Raw genomic sequence first — 16,300 nt, 5'->3', positions numbered from 1 at the left:
TCCTGAAGATTATTCTTCCAAGCATGGGAATGTCCAGCCTGACATATATTTTGGATACTATTGACGTTTTTCTTAGAATATTGGTGTGTAAGAACAATGAATGGATGATTTCAACTCCCAGTCTTGTATTGAGGAATATCTTTTCACTTCACAAAATTATATTTTGATTGCTGTTCATCTATTGTAGAATTAAAACAGAGCACACAAACAAAAGGTATTTTTTAACAACTGTCTTCTCCATCTTTTCATCCATTTTATTGCATACAATTGAATTGCTTTTAGTGACAAAAGGTTTCATCTAGTAGATAGTCCAATCTGATCACTGCTACACTTTGAAATCCTATCTTGATTATAGATTTTTTTTACAGCACATCCTCCTATGTAGGGCATCAGTTACGAATGTGTCCCAGTTATTGATGTGGCACCCTCACCAGGGTATTCAAGCCTTGTCTGGTTGTGGACCACAGGGCCAGCACCCACCTCATAGATCCTGTGTTCCTCTTGTACAGTTGTGTTGCCGCATGTGTCTGTATGCAGGCTGCTAGTCATGGTTCCTGATTGGGTTCTTGGGGTTCCATGGCATGGCTTCTTCTGTCACACTGGCAGGCTATGTGTGGAGCAGGAGCCCTGTCTCTGTGATGACAGGAGCAACAGGGGGGTTCGGGTAGAGCCCAGGGACACTAGGCTAGGGCAGAGAGACCATGTGCAAAGCAGTCCTTTCTCAATGGGCAATCGTGTGAAAATCGTATTATGTCGCCTCCTGCTCATGGCCAATTCCAAGTTGGCTGTTAAGATTTAACAGATCCTATTGTGAACCCTAAGGTTAAAGTCAGCAATTCCTGTTTCATGTTTTCTCTTCCTGAAGCTTTTACTTTCTATGTTTATCTAATTTAAATAGGGTAGCATGGTTGCTTGCGGGGCTATGCAATCGTGTTTTTTTCAGTGGAATCATTAGTTAGCTATTTGCCTAACTTTTTTCTGGAGTCCATCTTATTTAATTATCATTTCTGTTTGGATTATCCAAGCCTTCCAACGTTCTGCATTTACTGGTCTTTTGTGGCTCTTTCTAAGGCTTTTTGGTGGCTACTACTCCCCAAAACGTTTTCGGTTGTTGTTGCCCTGATGTTATTTTTATTTCTATTCCTGTCATGATTTTTCCTTGGCGTGGCCCATTCAGGGGAACACCTGCCATTTCACACTTGATATTATTGTGTGATAGGCAAAGTGGCTACAGAAGTAAGTCACCCATGCTTCAGTCAGGCAAAATGATGAAGTATTGATCGTCCACTATGTCCAGCATTTGAAATGTTGAGTTGCCGGTGACCCCAGCATTCTGAAACCATGAATTCCATGGTGGCTACCACTCTACACCTGCATTGCCAATAACTCCTAACAATTACAGTTGGAAAATGCTTCTGTTCAGTAGACCATTGCTTCTAGATCTTACATACAGCCATAGTAACAGAATTCCTCCGCTCCATTTTTCTTTTGATCCACACTTTTTACTCCTGATTGGGCGAAGGTACGGTATTGCTTGGCCAAATTTTAGGAGCACCTTTGGCTTGAACATGCCACCCATATACTCTATGTATATACCATTATCTGAATGGCTGTTCCATCTTTTTGGCTCCATTTTTGAAGATGTTTTAGCCTTTAGATCGGGAGTGATGAGCTGGAGATGCTCACCAAGGCTTCCAGCAGGACAATTTGGATGGTTTGACATATAAAACCAATTCTAACTGCAGATTCCTCACCTTTAGGATATTTTGTGCCAGACTGGATCCAGAAGTTTTTACATCAGGTGGCGCACAGCGCTCTGCGTTGGCTTTGTTCCACTGCAGACAGAGTGGATCCGCATAAAAGCAACATCCCTGTATGTTGACTTCAGTTCCTTTCTTTCCATGCCTTCGGACGCAGATCTGGAGCTATACTTTTTTTGTTTTTTTTGTTTAGGGGCATGGGGGTGGTGTGTTTTTCAAACTAAATTCCAATTTGATAAGTTTTCAAACTGATTTCCAATCTAAATTCCAGTGGGCAATATAACAATGTCCCCATCTAAAACTGGGTTTCAAACGATACCATGACTGTTGTAAACAGATCACTGGGACAGACCTGTACGAAATGTATCTCTGGTGTTTATGCTCAAGGCACAACTCCAAGTAGTGTGAGGAATGTGCCCTCATCCATCCAAAGGCCATCCCGGACCATGATGAAACTGTGCATTGAAAGAGCCCAGGCAAGCCCTGCTCATGTGCTAAGTTGAGGGCACTGACCCATTCCCACTCCCCGAGCCCGAATCTGCAACAGGTCCTCTTCATGATCTAAGTCATCTGGTAAGCCCAGATCGAAGCAAAAGTGCTAGAAGTCGAAGCAGAACTTGACAATATCCTGCCACTCTTTATCTACAGAAAAATTACAATGACATTAAGATGACACTAGCTCTCATCCCAATCTCCATTTGAGGAGCTGTTCCCACAGTTCATCCTAATGCACCTGAGTTCTTTAAGTACTCTGAAATGCCACATCAGATCTATATATTTAGAGAGGCCATGCTGTTTACTTTTGCCCCTCTTCCGCATCACTATGGCATGCCTTTGGGCCCCAAGGTTCCACAGGGGCCTCCAGGTGGGTTACAGCTGATGGGTCAGTCCTCAGGGCTGTCTGAGCTGCTGGAACCCACCGCTTGTACCATGCTGACTTTAATTCCAGATCCAAGCCCTGTGGCTGTCTCTCCTTCGTCAATGCCGGTCCCGCATCGTCAGGAACCCTTTACTGACCAGTGTCTGACCCCAACCTGAATCTGTCTTGACCCCAAACAAGGTCTTGTTCCAACTCCATTCCTGTGCACGCAGTTTCCTTACAGTCTGATTCAGATAAAATCCTTTTTCGACCAAGGAGCCGTCCTGAAATTTAGCGGCACAAAAATGAACATTTTGCAGCATTATTGCGTCACTTTATTTTACTCTGAATCGTTCCTTTTAAGCCTTAAATCAATAGAACCTGTTTTAGTAGAGTATTCCACGTTGAAATAGGCATGTTTAAAGTTTTTGCTGCTCTACAGAAGCACAGCTCCAATCCTGACCTTGTGGGAGGTGTTCGTATTTCTCCCTGGGATGTTCTAGCACCCATGTGTGCACCCCTGCCAGGAACCACTGCCTCCCAGATCTGTGAGGCATGACACCTCCTCCTCAGGCACCCTAGATGCAGGATCATAGTGGGTGGAGAAACTTCTGGTAGTGGAGGACGTTTTCCACAGTCAAATAGGCATAAGGTAAATCTTGTACAAATCTTATTTAGAGATGGTCTGACCAGAAATCACAACTCTGCCGCAGCCATCACAAAAGAAAGCATAATGATATCTCTGAAAGGAAACTCTCACACATCTAAATGTATATTTATGTTCAGTTAAGTAGCTGAGACATGACTCCTTTCGTGTTTCTCCTCTGTCATTACTCAGAGGCCCTAAGGATCCAATGGATTAAGGCTATGCATCTGAAGTCATCCCGGTTTGCTTCTTACCAACCACCCTCTTGACTCCTTTACAAAACAGCTGTCCCTGAGCGGTTAATGCTGACCTTGAGGTGCCTTTGCCTAAAAGCAAAGGGGGTGGTGGGTTACAAAGAGCAAAATAATAGGTCTTCTCACCAGCCTTTAATTGATGGAGCCGCTTAAGACTGCTTGGTTTCAAAAATGTATTTTTATAAGAGGTAAAGTAAGGTTGTCAGCTGAGTTGCGGAATAATTGAGACACTTACAAATGTGGCCACTAGGTACAGTCTGATTACTAATTGGTAAAATATACATTTGGAACCACTTTTTAAAAATCTTAAACACTACTTTAGGATGTGGCGTTAGAGCTGCCGACTTTGGAATTGGGGAATCAGGTTTGAGTCCCGGCAGTGCTCTCCATCTTTTGATTCTGGGCAAATGACTTAATCTCACTGTGCCTAAAATATTATTGTCACCATGTGTAATGTAACCGGTGCTTATGTAAAGTGCTCCAATACCTTTGGGTGAAGTCTGCACTATAAAACTGCAAAAAAAAAAATGCAAACATTTTTGCCAGCCTAACTTATACTGTGTGCAATACTGTTTCAAAATAATGATTTACATATTCACAGTGCTTTCTGTCACAGGTTGGGACTTCATAACACTATAAATACATAACTCAATACTCCACACTGTGCCAACTAGGATTCAGTTCTGTGCCTGTCTGGACACACACACACACACACACACACACACACACTGCAGTGATCACATTAACTAATTGAGATATCACATTTGCCACCAATTTAATGTTTTTGATAGTTTTATGTAGGACAAATTTGACCCGAGATATCACAGGGCTTTACATGAGCACCAATTACATTACACAAGGTCACATTTATTTTTAGACTTCATTTCACTGTGTGTACTACTTTTTTGTCTTCGTGTAACTCATATGAAATAACAAAATCCTAACAGAGTTGTTTTTTTTTCCTTTTTAGGCACCTCTTTGAAACTGCCACCACACTCATGACCCCAGCCCCCATAACACACTGGACCACAGTTTCTATACTGATTAATGCACTTCAAGTCTGTAAATGAAAACGGCCTGGAAATGCAGCAAATAAAGATGGTCACACTTCCAGGCAATCTTCATTTACACTTCATTGCCCCCCCTTCCCCTCCAGGGGCACGACCCCACAGTTTGAAGACCTTTACTTTAGGGCCTCGCTACCTGTAAGAGCATTGATTGCAAACCAGGTGCCCAGCTTCGATTTGTTCGGGTGTACATCCACAGGATGGCCACAAGATGTCCTCGTTTCCCAAAAGTTGGGACTATAAGGGACAACACTTATGTTAATTATGTTTTCACAAGCCTTTGTCAGCCTCGTGGACAACCAATCATATCAGATCGTGCATTCTCCAAATTTCGCGGGCAGTTTTTACAAAACTGACGATTTCGTGATTTTTTTTTTTTGTGCAAATCGTGAAGTCCTGGAGGGTCTGACTGCTGTGGTGCTGAGGTCCTTGATGTACACCTGGCATCTGTTGAAGTGAAAAGAAATGCACTTAGATTCTACAGCCTGGCTCGGCTTCTTCTGAGCCCTTGCTACCGATCAATAAAGCAATAACTGATACTTATATGAGTACTTGGTCTACACCTTGTTTTGTCCACCAGTAAACTGACAGACCACAGACCAGCGCCTGATGACCCTGCTTTTCTTATACAACATCCTACTTCTCAGAGTTAGGTCCAAGCTTTCACCAGCAAGGTGAATCCTAGTTCATTCCCCATGACTTCCCACAAAAAGTGAGGCCAAAAGGATTGAAGTGCTCGAAAGGTTTATTCTCTTTGACCAGCTTAACCTTGAGGTCGGTCAATGCAAGTTGCCTACCATGCCATTATGCACATACTAAGTATGGCCAGCAAGATTTTACCAGCTGTCCTGTAACATTTTAGGGACTCCTTGGCTCAAAATATCCATGATGGCCAGAATGCCGCAAAATGCGTGATTCAGGCTGATCAGCATATTACTGATTGCTTGTTGGGGAAAACGGTTGGCACAACTGTGGTGCTCCATTGCCAAGCGTGAATGTTATCCACTGGCTTTTCTGGAGATGTGCAGCCATCCCTGTGCATTTTGATGGATCATACATTTTGGGGGAAAATCTCTGGCCAGTCGCAGCTTCTGCCAAAACATAACAGAAAAAACCCAACTCCACTAATCGCTCCCCATGGAGTCTAGCAACAACAAACCAACCATAATATAATCTTTATTCTTTTATTTAATCCGGTCACTCTATTTTACTATATAGGTACTTCTACCGTGAGGTCTCATGTGAGGTGACCCCCTTCGCTATATGAGACGACGGTGTTGTTCGAAATTGTGAATTCCTTGGAAGCTTCAGCTACACACTATACTAAGGGGAATTTTTGCGCTTGAGGTAAAATATACTACCCATAAAGAGACTTTGAGGCTTTCCACTTACATAGGGATTGTTGTTTCATCTGTTTTGTATTCTGTTTTTTTATTCTTATTGAAGTACAACTGTCCGTTGTGTGTATTTCGTGGCTCAAGATACGTTAGAAATTTGGGGATCTTGTTCCCCGACAAGTAGCCATCTGACATTAGGTAACTTAGGTATAGTTGGTAGATTGTTACATCACACAGGAGCGGATAGTTGTTATAGACACATTGTAAGGGCTCTGTTCACTATGGGTGTTTTTTTATTTTTGTATTAATGTATTAATGATTTGTGTATTATTTGGTGTTGTCACTGTGATTTTTACACTGGGTCTAGTTATGTGCTTTGACAATCACATGGGTTTGATCTATGAACCTGAGAGTTTTGTATTGATTTTTTGTTTTTATTTTTTCTAGATCAGCGTTGCGTTGCTGTACCCACCCCCTCCCTCTCTCCGCTTTGCTGGTTTTATTGATCATTTTCTGCCCTGAAGAAGGTGCTGGTCTGCTGACCATGGTTCACTGAAACGGTGTTGGCACCTGTGCTACATCTGTACAGACACCCAACACATGTATTTCTGCATGTATCTGCAGCAGTCTTCTTCCCTTGTGTGATATTTTAAATTGATGAATTCTGTCTAGGTAGATTTTATCCACAGGAACATATGTCCTGATACCTATGAACATCTCTGTATTGGACTTAAATACATATATACATTTTTGATCTTAGGTTATAATATTGTATAGATAGAAACATTTAAGGAACTATGCATAGATGTGTTTATGGTGCTGTACTATGCTTATCACATCCGTTTTAATGATCTGATATGGTTTGGAAGATATGAGTGGTATGTATGTAATGTGAGAGTAAGATGTGTATTCAATTATTTGAGGGAAATGACAGCTAGTCTGCTACACTAAATTTGTAGGATTAAATCATATTTTTGATATGCTTATGTTACATTTAAAACAATATTTTTTGGTTAAGTAAAAGAATTGAAGTTATATTATAGGTTGTGTTTTGTTACTAGAATCCTAGATCTTCGCCCTATAAACTCCTTCCTGAGGAAGGATAAATTCAAAATGCTTAGGTTTTGTTGGCTCTGGATCCGGGCGACTGGATGGTAGCCTCAACCAGCATGACGCCTACTTTTATGTGACTGTCCTGCAGTCCTAGAGATGTTACCTTCAGTTCAAGCTTGGTTAGGACTGTTTTCAGTTTGCTATTTCTCCCTTTATCCTTACGAGTGCCTCTCTCAGATGTTGACAAAAGTGATGGCTGTGGTCGGCTAACATCTTCGGAGGTTGGGGATACCAGTTTACCGCTACCTCGATGACTTGCTGTTGAAGGCAGACTCGTCACAGTTAGTCATAAAACACTTCCCGATGACTGTGAGCCCCCTGACATCAGTGAGGTTATTGATTAATGAGCAGAAGTCACACTAGGCTCTTTGTAAAGATTTATTTGTATGGGAGTCATCTTGACATGGTGTTGTCCAGGATCTTTCCTGCACCACAATGAGTCCAGGGCATTTGGGCTTTGATCCTCTTTTTTTCAGCTTCAGCCCTGGATCTTGGTGAAAAGCTTATCTAAGCCTACTTAGCCTCTTAACCGCATGCATCCTGAATGTCCACTTTGCCAGGTGACATATGCAGGCCCTCAGTGGCATCTATGTCTCAGTTGGTCCAGCACCAAGGAAACCTGTTGGATGTCATCCAGATTTCGTAGAAGGCACACGCTCTGCATTGGTGGCTGCTCAACCATAACCTGACCAGCATCAGACCTCTCTCCCTTCCCCTCCCAGAGATGGTGGTGACAGATGCATCACTGCTGGGTTGAGAAGGCCACTTGTGAGGTGGAGATGAAAAAAAAAAAGGAAATCCTGCTCAACATCAATCTGTTGGGGCTTGGGGTCGTTCGCCTGGCGTTAAAGGCCTTCCTGCTGTCCAAGAAAGCTGCTTCTTAAAATCATGACCGCAACATGGTGCTGCAACAAGCAGGGTGGAGTGGGGTCCACAGTCCTATGACCAGAGACAAGAGCTCCTAGGAATCTCCCTTATCGTGAACCACCAGGCGAAATCTTTAAACGCCAGATCCGATGAGCTCACTGAGCGCAACTGGCGCATCACAAATGGTAGTTGCACCCCCAAGTGGTGCAGGGGACAGAAGGGAGAGCCCTCATTAGATCTTTTTACCACTGTTGAGCACATGTAGTGGGAAAAGCTTGTGGGTGTTGGCATTCCCAAGAACCTTATCTCTTGGAGATTTACAGGCAATAATTACAATACAAGTGGTTAAATTGGCTGCCCGTACCAGGAGGAGAATTGGTATGATGACCTTCATATCTCCCGAGTCTGGCCTCCTCTCACTCCCTGGTCCTGCTACTAAGGAGAGCACTTCTTATGTCATGGTTAGCCTTCAGATCTATGAATTCCAGATGTCTCAGAAGACCCCCGACCTGTCCTAACCTAAGCCATACAGGACAGTTGTGATGCGTGCAAGTTCACAATTAGTTGTAGCTGGGACGCCACCTATTTCATTGATGGGCCATTCCCCCCAGCTTAGCCATTCACCACCACGCCTGGTTGTGGTCCAGCGCTTTTTCAGGCACTGTCCAATTGTCCCTGATTGCCATGCCTTTGACTTGAGAACAGGGCGCAAAATGCTTCCTGGGCTTATCTGCCCTGCCTCACCAGCTGCATCGGCCCTATCGTTCATTTTTCAGCTTTGGCAGAGGTACCCCATACCAACAGTCAATTCAGCCCCAGCAAGGTGCCCAGCAGTTATGGGGCCACAGCTCCCACCGCCTGCGGTCTATTCCATATGCCCCTCAGTTGGGAGTCAGGATCTACTATACTTGCTGGTTTGGAAGACCGTAACGTCGGACAGTTGGGTTTTGTGGATAGTTCAGAAGTGGTACACCTTACCCTTCATGGTCACCCTGCCGTACCTTCTACTGTTCCCACAGCAACTGGTGTAGGACCATCTGTCCATCTTATGGCAGAAAGTGAAAGCCCTTTTGACCAAAGGGGAAATCGATAGTGTACCTTTACAAGAAGTAGGTTGTGGTTGTTCTTCACTCTACTTTCTGGTACTGAAGAAGGATGGAGACCTTTAGACCTGCACCCTCTTAATGTCTTCCTCCGGAAGGAAAAATTAAAGATGCTCACTCAGGGCCAGGTCTTGGGTGGCCTCAACCCTGGAGACTGGATGTTGGCATTGGAGATGCAGTATGCCTATTTCCATATATCCATCTTCAGGTTAATCAGCACTATCTACAGTTTGCGGTGGGACAGGTGTGCGCCCCTTTGGTCTCACCAGTGCCGCTCAGGTGTTCATGTAAGTGATAGTGGTGGTAGCAGCTCACCTTTTGAGGCCAGGAGTCCCATTCTTCCCCTACCTTGACGACTTGCATTTGAAGGCTGTCTTGCCCCAGGCAGTTGTTAACCTCCTACATACTATGTTGTGCCTGCAGCCATCTTTCAGGTTTACTATCAACATGCCGAAGTTACACCTTAACCCTTCTCACACACTTCCCTTCATTGGATCTGTTCTGGATATGGGTCGGTTTCATGCCTTTACCCCAGAAAGGAGAGTCTAGGACATTCATGCTATGATCCTGATCTTTCTGTCACTGTCCTAGATTTCATTAAAGTCGACTTTGGGACCACTGGAGATGATGGCTTCTGCATCATGCTGATCAAGCACACCAGGTGGCATATGCAGACTCTGCAGTGGGATCTGAAGTCTCAGTGGGCCCAACATCAAGGGTACCTCTCCGATCACATCCATATCTAGAGGAGACTGCGAAAGATCTGCAGTGGTGCTGGTTACTAAGCTGCATTCAGATCAGCAGCAGGCCGCTTTCCATACCTCACTTAAGAGTTGACAGTGGTGACAAATGCGTCCCTCCTGGGTTGAGGCAGCCATGTTGGAGAGGTGGAGATTAGAGGCCTCTGGTCTCCTGCGGAGGCCTGTCTCCATATCAACCTCCTGGAGCTGAGGGCTATATATTTGGCATTGAAAACCTTCCTTCCGTCCAAAGGAAAGGTGGTGCACACTGCCACATGGTATTGCAACAAGCAGGACCCTGTGCCAAGAGGCACTAAGCCTCTGAAAATGGCTAGACCATAAAGGATCTTTCTAGTAGAGAACCACCTGGCAGGATATTTGAATGCCAGGGCACACAAGCTCACCCATCGGCGCTTAGTGGTTGACGACTGGCACCAGGTCTCTTCCGTAAATGGGGAGAGCATTGAATCCATCTCAGTAATCAATGTTGGAGTTTCCTTGGCGCCTTTTGCTTGTGGATGCATTCCACCTATATTGCTACTCTGGACTCCTATACACCTTTACGTCAATACCACTGTTGTCCTAAGTGCTGAAGAAAATCAGGAACAACCAGACCCAAGTCATTCTGGTGGCCCTAAATTGGGCACAGAGAGCATGTCCAGAATTCCTGGGCTTGAGCATCTGTCCTCCTATCGGGCTTCCTTTCTGGAGTAGCTGCTGTTGTAACAGGGTAGGGTTTTGCACCCAGGCCTTCGCAATCTCGACCCTCATGCACAGCAATAGCTGAACACCTTCGACCTTTCTTCCTGGGGTCGTTGAGTAATCTTGGAAGCCTAGCATCCCTCAACAAAAACTGCATGTGCCTGTAGGAAGAAATTTCTGGTTTGGGGCAGCACATACTAGATTGAGCCCCTCTAGGCTGTTATCGTAAGTACTGTTTGTGTTGTCCCTTGCCCGGCAAGACTTTGGTTTTGGCACAATTAAGGGGTACCTTTGGACTAGTTCAAACTTTTTACTGTTGCCCGACCAGCCCTCATGTAAGTCATCGGTTACAATCCTTTATTTTGTCATGGTATCCAGCACTTGTTTTCTCTCTCCCTTCATCATTCCCTAAATAGGACCTTAACTTTGTTCTCACATATTTGATGTGCAACATCTTGGAGCCACTTCACAACTGCCCTTTGCTGTTCCTCACTGTCAAGTCTGTGTTCCTCGTCATCATCACCTCTGCATGGTGAGTGAATGAGCTCCAGGCTCGCTCTCTCTCTGGCCCCCCCCTATACACATCCTTCTTCCCAGACAAACTGGTTTCTGGGGGCAAGAGTATCCTTGTAAAAACTGAAGCCACTGTTCCACATCAGTTAAACATCACCCTGTTGGCTTTTTATGCTCCGCCTCACCCCTCTGAGGAAGGGGAGAGACTCCATCTTTTGGACCTCAAGAGTGCCAAGTTTTTACAACAATCTTACCAAAGAACACCGGGTGGAAATTCAGCTGTTTGTGGTGTTTGCTGGGATGAAAAGAGGCAAGCTCCTGTTGAATCGTCCTCTGCATCATTATCTGATACGCAATGGCCCAAAATCAGCCTCCAGAACGTCCACAAGTTCATTTAACTAGGGCCAGAGCTCCTACTACTGCATTGGCATGCAGAGTTTTTGTCCTGGACATCTGTCAGGCGGCTATGTGGGTGTCGCTCAATACGTTCACTAAGCACTACTGTCTGGTCAGCCAGGCAGGCAGAGTGGAGCATTTTACCCTCTGTTCTACAGGAGCCAATTCACAGACCCATCTCCTAATAGGTACTGCTCTAATATCTATTCAAAAGGTGAGGAATCTGCGTCTAAATATCTCGGTCAGAGAACGTTACTTGCCTTAGCTAATGCTCTTTCTGGTAGAGACTATGTAACTGCAGACTCCTCACCGACCTTCGCATCCTCCCCATTCTGTGAATTGGGCTCAACCCTTTAAAATGGTCCCAAGTCTCGGAATCTGCTCACTAGACATAGCCAATTTGCTGTTGAGCTACTGTGTATGGGGGCACTGACTGCCTCAAAAGCAATTGACGTCATAGCTGCATGTCATTTGCAGAGCAAAATAGCATCTGTGCAGAACCACAGTATGCCACCTACCGGTACACAGCGGTACTACTCAAACGTTTCAAGATCCAGTCTGATGCCTGGGGAATGTTCAGAGGGTAAGTAGCTTGCTGTTAGAGTATCAGAAAGAGCGTTACTGAAGGTAAGTTACTTGTTCTTCTGGGCATGAGCATTTGTTCTACAGTCAGGCTACCTCTTTGGGAAGATCTTCTATTGCTGCAGGACAGGGTTCTGCACTCGAACCTGCACAATCTACACCTTCATGCATGGAGACTGAGCACCAGCATTTGACTGTCCTCAATCTGCCATGAGGCTGTGAATAACATCCCACGCCATATATCCCTCTACCAAGTATATTTTTGTGTGATGCTGGGACAGATTTGTGGCTTAGTCTGAAGTCAGCAACACAGACACACTCGAGACAAAATGTTGGCTATTTTGCTTGTTTTGTCTTTAACCAAGCCAGGCGTTATTTCTCAGTCTTTTCAGCCTTCCTGCATTTGCAGAACCAACCGTGCTTCTTTAAATCACTGGTTGTGATGCTGCATCACAAACGGTTTGACACATGTGTGTCCTTGTGTTATAATAAGCATTTGTACGGTCCACAATACAATCTGATGTGCAGCCACTTAACAGTGAATGTACATTCCATTGAACCATATTTCTAAACTTTCGAATAACAGAAGATAAATTGAAGAATCCAAACCTTGCAGGTAACTAGCAGATGTTTTGAAGCAGGCTCATAACTCAATGAGCTTTGTTACACGTGTGTACCTTAAGACCGGCAACAAAAGCATAAACCTTATAACCTGCAGCAAAAGCATTAACCCACCGAGCTACTTTACTTAGACTAAGCATTGAATGTAATACTCTGGAACAATCACATTAACTCTGTTTGCCATTTTGTGATGATTCAAACCTGTGATTAGAAATCACACAGAGCTCTGCAGTATGTATATTACCACTCGTGGTATCTTAGCAGTTATACCTTTCAATGTGATGTATACTTCTAAATCCCTGGACTATTTAACATAACCACCTAAACTATACTGCAGCGATACCTGTTGTGACTAATTAAATAAATAAGAACACTTTTTTTAAAAACTCTTTATTGGTGTTCATTCAAAACAAGCATGAGACATATACAATTGTCACAGAGGCGTAGCTAGAGCTTGAGGCGCCCGGGGCTATCCCTCAGATTGCTGCCCCTGGGGAGAGGGGGTTGCTGGGGAAAAAGGACGGCGAGCACTTGAAAGAGGTCCGAGAGACACGTAGTATCGCCGCTAATAGTTACCTTGATCATGCAAGTTACATGCACATACATGACACGGTCCAAGGCCTACACAGTTGAATACACCGGTGATTGGCAGTAAAAAAGAGAACACACAGACTGCATGATCTATCTGGGGACTCAGAAAAACCGCATGTGACATCCATCAGAGAGCTGCGTGAATAATTACCTGGTAATCCCCTCAGCACAATGCATACATGACACTGGTCAGGGATCCATCATCTACAGCTAACATTAAATGACCATTCATCATGGTCCCCCCCCATTAAAGCAGTGCACTTTGTGATCTGCATGGTACATGTTCTTTGCAGCAAGCACATTAACCCTCTGTGCTACCTTTCCAGGAGTCAACCCTTCCACTAGACAAAACTCCGATCTTTCTAGGAAGAACATTAATCACCGAAGTTATCATGACATTTTTATTGAAGAAAGAGGGGGACTAATAGGAAGAGGGGGGGACAGCTGCCAGCACAAAAAAGAAGAGGACATTGCCCGGGTCCTATTCCTTCTCTGCCCGTCCCCGAACGTCCACGAAAGCAAGCCGAGCCTTATCTGAATGCCTTTGTCCTCCCCCAAAATAGTGCCGCCTGGGGCGGACCGCCCCACCCTAGCTACGCCACTGAATTGTCATGGCAATTATAGTGACACATATCAATCCAATAACATGTAGTATAATTCCCCTAAGTTCTGGCAGGTCGTATTCGGTTGACATTCCATTCCCCTACAACATCCCCCACCATCCCCCTTGCAAATCACCTGGCTTTGCACCTACTTGCCAATTTCTCATAGGTCCTTCCAACCTTCAGACCTCGCACAGCTTCATCATAGAGCTCTCAAGCCATTATAGGTATTACATATTTAGCCCCACTGTGCTATTAAGCCTCGGTGTTCACTGCCAGCTCCTGGTTCCCCGCATTGGCTACTGTCTCCTCACTTACTCTAGTAGCTCTATACGTATGATACAACACCCAGAAATTCTTAGGCCTACTACGTGGCGGGAGAAGGTCACTAAAGGATTCAGTTTGTGTGCTACAATACGGCATATCGCTCGACCACTGTTTTGTCATTGGGGTCGGGCCTCACATCCAACCCATCGCTACTCTGCGTTTAGCCAGCATCAACCCCATATCGACTAGCCTGCGGATCCCCTTCAGTATTGATTTAGAATAACCCAGGGATGCCAGTGCAGGGTCTGGGGTGAGCACTTGATCTGCCATCTGTCCCAGTTCCTTAAAAACTAGGTCTCAGAATTTTGCGATCGGAGGACAAAGCCAGGCTAAGTGGAAAGAATCTGCTTTCTGTTCGCTGCAGCGTTCACAACTAGCCCCATCCCTTAAACCATACCTATTCAACCTCTCTGGGGTGTAGTAAAGAAGTGTGGCGCAGCGGCCCGGGTGCCTGACTCCGGACTACAGGGTTCACGGTTCGATACCCGGTGCCAGGTTTGCCCAGCACCATGTGACTCTGGGCAATAGCTTGCTTAATCTTCCCGAGTGCCCCCAGCGCCGAGACACCACTTCGGAAGTAGCTGTGCGCTTTACAAATACTGGTATTTCATTTAATTTAAACCCTATTCAGATATTTAAAATGGACCAATCTGTGTCTGCTGTTTAACGAAATACGCTTTGTACTTTCGCAGCAATATTTCCACATCGCATCGTCTATGTCCCTACCCAAATCTCTCTGCCAAGCCAGACGAGCTTTAGTGTAGTGGTTTTCCCTATAGGCCATGGACAGTCGGTAGATCTTAGAGACTATATGGGTCGTCGATTCCGCTTTGATAACCTAGGATAAAGAGGATACTTGCGGTGGTTCTGACATCACTACCCAAGATATGCAACTGCACTTGCCGTGTTCTATGGAACTGAAATTTGGTAAGGGGGGTTGCCGCAGAATCTTCGATCTCAAGCTCCTCCCAGCGTATTGCCGTTCTACCCAGGAACAAGTCACCGATCGTCTGCACCCCTAGATAATTAAGCGCTCTTGTGACCCCATTTTCTCTGCACGGTGGCAGCCGGTGACACCAACTCCAGCGGCGTATGCGGGGAATACAGAATGGCACCCGCCTGCAATTTCAAGAGGTGGCACCAATCATGTGTTGTGGCATTCACCGAGTCAAGGATACCAGTCCTTCGATCAGCCGAGGCAAAAATCAGAGTTGGCATTGTAAGCGGGGAAGACACCACCGTCTCTCTACGTAGGTGAGGGGTCCGGCGAGCCATGCATCCAATGAAGTGTGCGCGCACTCTGTGCTGCCCTATAATATAGGTCCAGGTCTGGCGCACCCAATCCTCCCATATGATATGGTAATGTAAGTACATCCCACCGGACCTGCGCCTGCTTGCTGGCCCAGGCCAACCTGATCATTAGAGTTGCAAGCCATCGGAAGAAGAAGCTTTGGAGAACCAAAGGGATATTAGTGAAAAGGAGCAAAAAACAGGGGGAGTATCATTATTTCATAATTGACACTGCCCAACAAGGACAGTGGCAATCTGATCCAACCTTCTATATCATCTTCCAATTTACTGATTGCCCTCCCATAGTTTTCCCGAAACACTGTCCGAGTTTGTGTGTATCTGGATCACAAGGTATCTCACCGAATCCATTGACCACTGCAATGGATAATCCGGTTCGAACGGGGTCGTAGCCTGTGTAAGAGAGAATATAATAGATTTCGGCCAATTAACACGAAGTCCAGACACCACCCTGAATCTAACCACTTCACGCAGTAATGAGGAGAGGTGATGCCACGTAAAGGGTGGGATACTCTTTTGCTGGGCGTCAATCACAAGCAGTGTCGGAGAATGGTCCGAAAGCATACGGGGAAACACCTCACAGGCCCTGACCCGCTCTAGTAGTTGCCTGGCCGTGAGCCAGTAATCAATTCGGGTATGCAGATTGTGATGCGCTAAATAGTGTGTATAGCCCCCCTTCTCCGGGTATCTGACGCCACACATCCCTCAAGTCAAACTGCACAAGTATATCTGCTACTGTGTGCGCTGCCAACGTGACGTGTCTATACGGCCCCCCGACCTATCCCTCTGCAGGTTCATAACGAAGTTAAAATCCCCACCCCAGAGTTGAGTCCCCTCCCCGCATAAACATACAATCTCCGCCAGAGTGGAGTAAAAGTTGAGATTATCAAAGTTTGGCGCATATACATTAAC

Source organism: Triturus cristatus, chromosome 1_2, assembly GCF_964204655.1.
Source record: "Triturus cristatus chromosome 1_2, aTriCri1.1, whole genome shotgun sequence".
In the NCBI taxonomy this organism is placed as follows: Eukaryota; Metazoa; Chordata; class Amphibia; order Caudata; family Salamandridae; genus Triturus; species Triturus cristatus.
Note: the sequence above shows the minus strand (reverse complement) of the source record.